General features: G+C 47.8%; 1 pseudogene across 1 annotated transcript; it reads left to right on the forward strand.

Moving 5' to 3' along the window:
* The first annotated feature begins 640 nt into the window (after positions 1-640).
* On the forward strand, positions 641-5,205 carry LOC311101380 (WD repeat-containing protein 20-like; annotated as a pseudogene). The gene is made up of 4 exons (XR_014615754.1): positions 641-1,012; positions 1,745-1,927; positions 3,529-4,903; positions 5,127-5,205. The product of XR_014615754.1 is annotated as a WD repeat-containing protein 20-like (transcript).
* Positions 5,206-7,491: the final 2,286 nt, after the last annotated feature.

Raw genomic sequence — 7,491 nt, forward strand, 5'->3', positions numbered from 1 at the left:
ACTGTTTTCACAGTGCATGAAAGTGTTTTTGGAGTGATCAAGTTTAATTGCCCATAGACACTATTCTAAATGAGGCTCCCATTTCTCTGAGGTCTGCAAAGACTGCAGTGAAGCCTTCCTTCAGTAAGTGAGTTGTCCTGATAACAGGAAATGACGGTTGTTTCAATCATATCAGGAGGTTGCTGCAAACTGATGTGGTTTTGACCTAGTTTTAACACAAGTCGAATATTATTTGCTAGTTCATGATGGCCAGCCAGAGGGATGAATACCAAAACTTGAAATCAACTAATTCCAAAAATCAGTAGCCTAGCTGCAGCTCCTCATTACAGATGTATGGCGACTGCGCAGCGCAGCTTGCCAACACTCACGAACTTGCAGCACCACTCGCACTATTAGAAGTGGTGCGCGCAACCGGTGCTGCAGATGGTTGTAATAACAAGGCTACCCAGACCAATGATTTATGACGCTTGAAAATGGTCTCTCAGCTTGTTCACTGAATAGCAGTCTTTTAAAAATGCGCTTCAAGACCCATTAGTTTCTTGGATCTACAGGCTCACTAACTATGCCCATCGCTTCCATTTTCATTGTAGTTTCGCGTATTATTTCCAGGTCAAAATGTCAGTTTCCTGTGTGGCTTGTTTGTAGGCTACTAAAAATGGCCGGTGATGGAGGCGCTCTGAAGGATATCAATGAGATTAAATCCCAGTTCAGGACTAGAGAGGGTTTTTACAAACTACTGACTCTCTCGGATTCACAACAACGAGGTGGACTACCACGGGGTCTGTCCGCAGGTACCACGGTGGGTCCCGGGGGTGGTGTAGGTCTGGTGCAGGGGCCCGGAGCTGCCTCTTCCTCCAATGCCGCAGCCAGCTCTTCTCCGGCGGGCTTCCTACCTCCTGTCAGGGTCTCCATGGTGAAGCTTCAGCCGGAGGACCCGAGCGAAGAATCCGAGAGAGTGTGTTTTAACATCGGAAGAGAGCTTTATTTCTACACCTACACAAATATCAAGAAGGTAATTTGAATAACGGAGTTTGCAATTAATTAATAGACGACTGAGATTGATTATAAGCTAACGTTAGCCACGTTCGTTTGAGGCATTTATTATTGTTTTGCTAAGCATCAGTAGACCATAGAAAATGTTGCATGCACGTAAAGGCGTGTAGACTGTGTGGCTGGAATGCAACAATGTTGCAACATTTCAGAAATACAGTTGCAAGAATGTAGCTGCATTGATGTTACAAGTAGCGCGTCATTTTTGTGACCACAAATGTTTTCATCCGGTTTTACACAACCCTCAATTTTGTAGTTTTTAATGAAAGAAATGCCTCAATGGGGTGGAGGAAATCTCATTATAAACTGGGTGGTTCGAGCCCTGAATGCTGATTGGCTGACAGCCATGGTATATCACGGGTATGACAAAACATGTATTTTTACTGCTCTAATTACGTTGGTAACCAGTTTATAATAGCAATAAGGCACCTCCACATGTGTCGTGCCTAAGAACAGCCCTTAGCTGTGGTTTATTGGCCATATACCACACCCCCTCGTGCCTTATTGCTTAAATATAAAACGCTTATTTCCTCTAATCTGCTATACTCATAAAATGTATTTTAAACATGCACCAAATTGAACTTCCACAAAGTGGACAAACACTGAAATAGAACACAGAAAAGGCTCTATTGAATTACCTTATGACCCTCTTTATAAAAGCTGCTTGCTCCTAACTCTCTCCCCCTCTGTGTAGGCTGTGGACCTCAGTAAACCCATAGACAAGCGTATCTACAAGGGCACCCAGCCCACCTGCCATGACTTCAACCAGTACTCTGCCACAGCAGACAGTGTGGCCCTCATTGTGGGCTTTTCAGCAGGCCAGGTTCAATACCTAGACCCCATTAAGAAGGAGACAAGCAAGCTCTTCAATGAGGAGGTGTGTGTTGTCGGTCTGTCTGTTCGTCCGCCTGTCTCTGTCTTCTTGTCTGTGTTGGGAGGGGGGTTGAGCTATAGCCTATGTCTGTGTTGCCATTTGCTTTATTTCATAGGAATATTTGGAACACTGCAAATACTTTTTTAAAGAGCTGCCTGCCTTTTTGGAGAATGATGTTCTTAAAGGCCCAATGTAGCTGTTTTTATATAAATATCAAATAATTTCTGGGTAACAATTAAGTACCTTTTAAGAACCTTCCCTTAAAATGGGGAAAAAATAGCTTTTTAGCAACAAAAAATGTCTCAAGCAAGAATGTTGCTAGGACTGTCTGGGGAGTGGACTGAGTGGGGAGGGGAAAACTGAAAACTAGCAGTTATTGACAGAGAGGTTTGGCACTCTATTTGTTATTGGCCTATTAAACAATTTACCGAATGCTGATGTCACCATGGAAAGCCGAAACTACCGCACATGCAAACCTGCTGATTAGAAGGTCCTGTGTAGATTATATATTCAACCAGCAACTATCAGGATATAACACTGATAACATTTTTCATCAGCTGTTGTACAATATGATATTAAACACAGGAAAAACTGAATTTTGACTGCACTGGGCCTTTAATTAAATTCAGAAGATTGAGTGTGAATGAATGATGATGAAGAGTACTTCTCTTTGCCTTTGCTTGGTTTCTCTAAGTCAATTAACCTCCTCCGGAGCAGTAGATATAAATCCCCTCTCACTGCTGTTTTATCACTGTCACTTAGCTCAGCTTTATACCAACATGCCTCACTTATATCATAGGATAACATAGAAACAGGTTTGTGCCCTCTAATTATTGGGACAGTGAAGCATTTTTTTCTTTTGGCTCTATACTCAAAAAGTTTGGAAACAATGACTGAGGTTAAAGTGCAGACTGTCCGCTTTAATTTGAGGGTATTTTCATCCATATCAGGTGAACTGTTTAGAAATTACAGCACTTTTTGTACATAGTCCCTCCATTTTAGGCGAGCTAAAGTATTGGGACAAATTCACTTATGTGTATTAAAGTAGTAAAAACGTACGTATTTGGTGCCATATTCATAGCATGCAATGACTACATCAAGCTTGTGACTCTACACATTCTTTGGATGCATTTACTGTTTGTTTTGGTTGTGTTTCAGTTTATTTTGATTTCAAATCAAAACTTTTGGAGTATAGAGCTAAAAGAGGGAAAATGCTTCACTGTCCCAATACTTAGAGGGCACTGTAGGTCTGGTTTTCCGGACAAAGATTAAGCCTAGTCCTGGACTAAAAGCACTTTGAATGGAGAATCTCCCTTGAACATGCTTCTTTGTCCAGGACTAGGCTTAATCTATGTCTCGGAAGCCGACCCATAGTCTTTCACTCCAGATGTAATTTCATGTAGGCTGTCCTTTTGTAACACTGTAGTTTAGTCTTAGAACCTCTAACAGTTCTGATATTAGTTCCAGTTGTTGTGACACCTGGCATCCTCTTTCAGATGCATCTCTTACCATTGTCGCTGAACATAGCATATAAGCGTGCCAAATATTCCAGTGTTGCTAATATCAAATTCTTATTCTCCTCACACCCCCATGTCGCCTTTCAGAGGATGATAGACAAGTCCAAGGTAACCTGTCTGAAATGGCTGCCCAAGTCAGAGAATCTGTTCCTGGCTTCTTACGCCAGTGGCCACCTCTACCTCTACAACGTGGAGCACCCGTGTGGCACTGCCGCCCCGCAGTACTCCCTGCTCCGCCAAGGCGAGGGCTTTGCCGTCTACGCCTGCAAGACGAAGACGCCCCGAAACCCACTGCTGCGCTGGGCCGTGGGCGACGGAGGCCTCAACGAGTTTGCCTTCTCGCCGGACGGCGTGCACATGGCGTGTGTGGGCCAGGACGGCTGCTTGCGCGTCTTCCACTTTGACTCCATGGAGCTGCAGGGTGTGATGAAGAGCTACTTCGGCGGCCTGCTGTGCGTCTCCTGGAGCCCCGACGGCAAATACCTGGCCACGGGCGGCGAGGACGACCTGGTGACGGTGTGGTCGTTCGCGGAGAGCCGCGTGGTGGCCCGGGGACACGGTCACAAGTCATGGGTGAACGTGGTGGCCTTTGACCCCTTCACCACCAGCCTGGAGGACGAGGAGCCCATGGAGCTGAGTGGCAGCGAGGAGGACCTACAGCAGGGGCCGCTGCACTTTGGCCGTGTGCGCACCAGCAGCACGCTGTCACGCCTCTCCCGCCACAGCTCCAAGGGCGGCTCGCCCTCTGTCACCTACCGCTTCGGCTCGGTGGGCCAGGACACCCAGTTCTGCCTGTGGGACCTGACGGATGACGTGCTGTACCCGCGGCTGCCCCTGTCCCGTGCCCTCACCAACACCTTCGGCTCAACCATCCCCCCCCTCTGTCAGCAGCACCATCAACAACACTACAGGCGGAGGGAGTGGAGGGGTCGTAGGAGGAGGAGGGGTAGAGGGCCACCACCACCCCACCACTAACCCACACCAGCCCCCCACCATGCCCCTGCCACTCCCCCGCTCCCTGTCGCGCTCCAACTCCCTCCCCCACCCCGCCGTGGCCAACGTCTCTAAGGGCCAGAGCACGACGGAGGGCGGGGGAGGGAGCGGAGGGGGCAACTCCACCCCCTTCAGTATCGGCCGCTTCGCCACACTTTCCCTGCAGGAGCGCAAGTCGGACAAGTCTGGGGTGGGCGGGGAGAAGGAGCACAAGCGCTACCATAGCCTGGGCAACATCAGCAAGACAAACGACAAGATCAACGTAGCGCCACGCAGCAGTCGCCTGGACGCCGCCAAGGTGCTGGGCACCACCCTGTGCCCGCGGATGCACGAAGTGCCCCTGCTGGAGCCCCTGGTGTGTAAGAAGATCGCCCACGAGAGGCTGACCGTGCTGGTGTTCATGGACGACTGCATCATCACTGCATGCCAGGAGGGCCTCATCTGCACCTGGGCACGGCCGGGTAAAGCGGTGAGTCCTGCCCCCAGCGTCCGTAACGTTACGGCAGCAAAACATCTATCAATGAATAATGCTCTGTAGGCTGTCCTATCAGCTTTTAGTAGTTTATACTCCAAGTTATTTTATAGGACTTCTGCCCTTGAGAGTATTTCTGGATTACTTGCCATTACTCTAACCTTTCTTCCTTTCTCTCTCCCTCTTTCCCCTCCCTGATGCTGCCTGCCCCCTCCTCCAGAACTTGACAGCACAGAATGGGAACTCTCCCAGTGGCACGGTGGTATAGCTGGAAGTGGAACTTTGCACTCGCCCCCCCCCCCCCCCACCAAACCCCCATCATGGCTGAAGAGGGGCCAGCATCTGCACCCTATCATCACAGTATTGCACCCCTGATGTATCCCCATGCCTCTCACCGCTTCTCTTTAGAAAGACTACAAAACAAAACGGGGACCGTCCCTCTTTTCCCAGAAGCATAGAGAAGACAGACTCATATCCACCCTGTAAACACTACGAAAGCCACGGCCATTTTATTTATTTATTTACCTTATCACAAGACTTAAGTAATTTATATTGTAAATAATACGAATACTCTATAAATACAGAGGACAAAGAGTATCGAAATAATGACTCAAGCGAGTGTAAAAAAATAATATTACTAAATTATATGAAGATCATATATTGTACATAGCGACACAGTTAACATTGAATGTCTGCAGTTAGGGACCTGAAGATGTAGTGTTTTTGTGTGATAGAGGTCCTTGATTTGTCATGTCCCTTGAAGCAAACTGGTTTGGGTTGTCGATGAAGACGGACGCATTTAGGGTCTTCAGCATTAGTACGGAGAGCAATCTTCCTATGGCTGCTACTGTACTCTTCAACTGAGACTGTCCGCTCCCAAGTATACTTGTTCCTAACATTACTGCACAGAGTGACACACTGTACCCAAGTATGCTTTCAAGCAGTGTAGCATCCAATAAGCTCCATTCCACTCACACCTGCAATGCCTCTTGCAAGATTTTGCACATTCGACAGTCATCATTTTAGCCCACAGAAGGATACTAGAGGCAGTTTGTCTTGTTGTGATTTTATTTTGTTTTGTTAATTTATTTCAAATCAAATTGTATTGGCCACATGCGGCGAATACAACAGGTGTAGACATTACAGTGAAATGCTTACCAACAATGCATTTATTTTTTAATAAAAAAGTAAAATAAAAAAACAACAAGTGTTGAGAAAAAAAGATCAGAAGTAAAATAAAATAACAGTAGGGAGGCTATATATACAGGGGGGTACCGGTGCAGAGTCAATGTGCGGGGGCACCGGCTAGTTGAGGTAATATGTACATGTGGGTAGAGTTAAAGTGACTATGCATAAATAATTAACAGAGTAGCAGCAGCGTAAAAAGATGGGGTGGGGGTGGGGGGGCAGTGCAAATAGTCCGGGTAGCCATGATTAGCTGTTCAGGAGTCTTATGGCTTGGGGGTAGAAGGTGTTGAGAAGTCTTTTGGACCTAGACTTGGCACTCTGGTACCGCTTGCCATGCGGTAGCAGAGAGAACAGTCTATGACTAGGGTGGCTGGAGTCTTTGACAATTTTTAGGGCCTTCCTCTGACACCGCCTGGTATAGAGGTCCTGGATGGCAGGAAGCTTGGCCCCAGTGATGTAATGGGCCGTACGCACTACCCTCTGTAGTGCCTTGCGGTCGGAGGCTGAGCAGTTGCCATACCAGGCAGTGATGCAACCAGTCAGGATGCTCTCGATGGTGCAGCTGTAGAACCTTTTGAGGATCTGAGGACCCATGCCAAATCTTTTCAGTCTCCTGAGGGGGAATAGGCTTTGTGGTGCCCTCTTCACGACTGTCTTGGTGTATTTGGACCATGATAGTTCGTTGGTGATGTGGACACCAAGGAACTTGAAGCTCTCAACCTGTTCCACTACAGCCCCGTCGATGAGAATGGGGGCGTGCTCAGTCCTCTTTTTTTTTTCCTGTAGTCCACAATCATCTCATTTGTCTTGGTCACGTTGAGGGAGAGGTTGTTGTCCTGGCACCACACGGCCAGGTCTCTGACCTCCTCCCTATAGGCTGTCTCATCGTTGTCGGTGATCAGGCCTACCACTGTTGTGTCGTCGGCAGTCATGGGTGAACAGGGAGTACAGGAGGGGACTGAGCACGCACCCCTGAGGGGCCCCGTGTTGAGGATCAGTGTGGCAGATGTGTTGTTACCTACCCTTACCACCTGGGGGCGGCCTGTCAGGAAGTCCAGGATCCAGTTGCAAAGGGAGGTGTTTAGTCCCAGGATCCTTAGCTTAGTGATGAGCTTTGAGGGCACTATGGTGTTGAATGCTGAGCTGTAGTCAATGAATAGCATTCTCAGATAGGTGTTCCTTTTGTCCAGATGTGAAAGGGCAGTGTGGAGTGCGATAGAGATTGCATCATCTGTGGATCTGTTGGGGCGGTATGCAAATTTGAGTGGGTCTAGGGTTTCTGGGATAATGGTGTTGATGTGAGCCATGACCAGCCTTTCAAAGCACTTCATGGCTACAGACGTCAGTGCTACGGGTCGGTAATAATTTAGGCAGGTTATCTTAGTGTCCTTGGGCAC

Source organism: Coregonus lavaretus, assembly GCF_964263955.1.
Source record: "Coregonus lavaretus genome assembly, chromosome: 26".
Lineage (NCBI taxonomy): Eukaryota > Metazoa > Chordata > Actinopteri > Salmoniformes > Salmonidae > Coregonus > Coregonus lavaretus.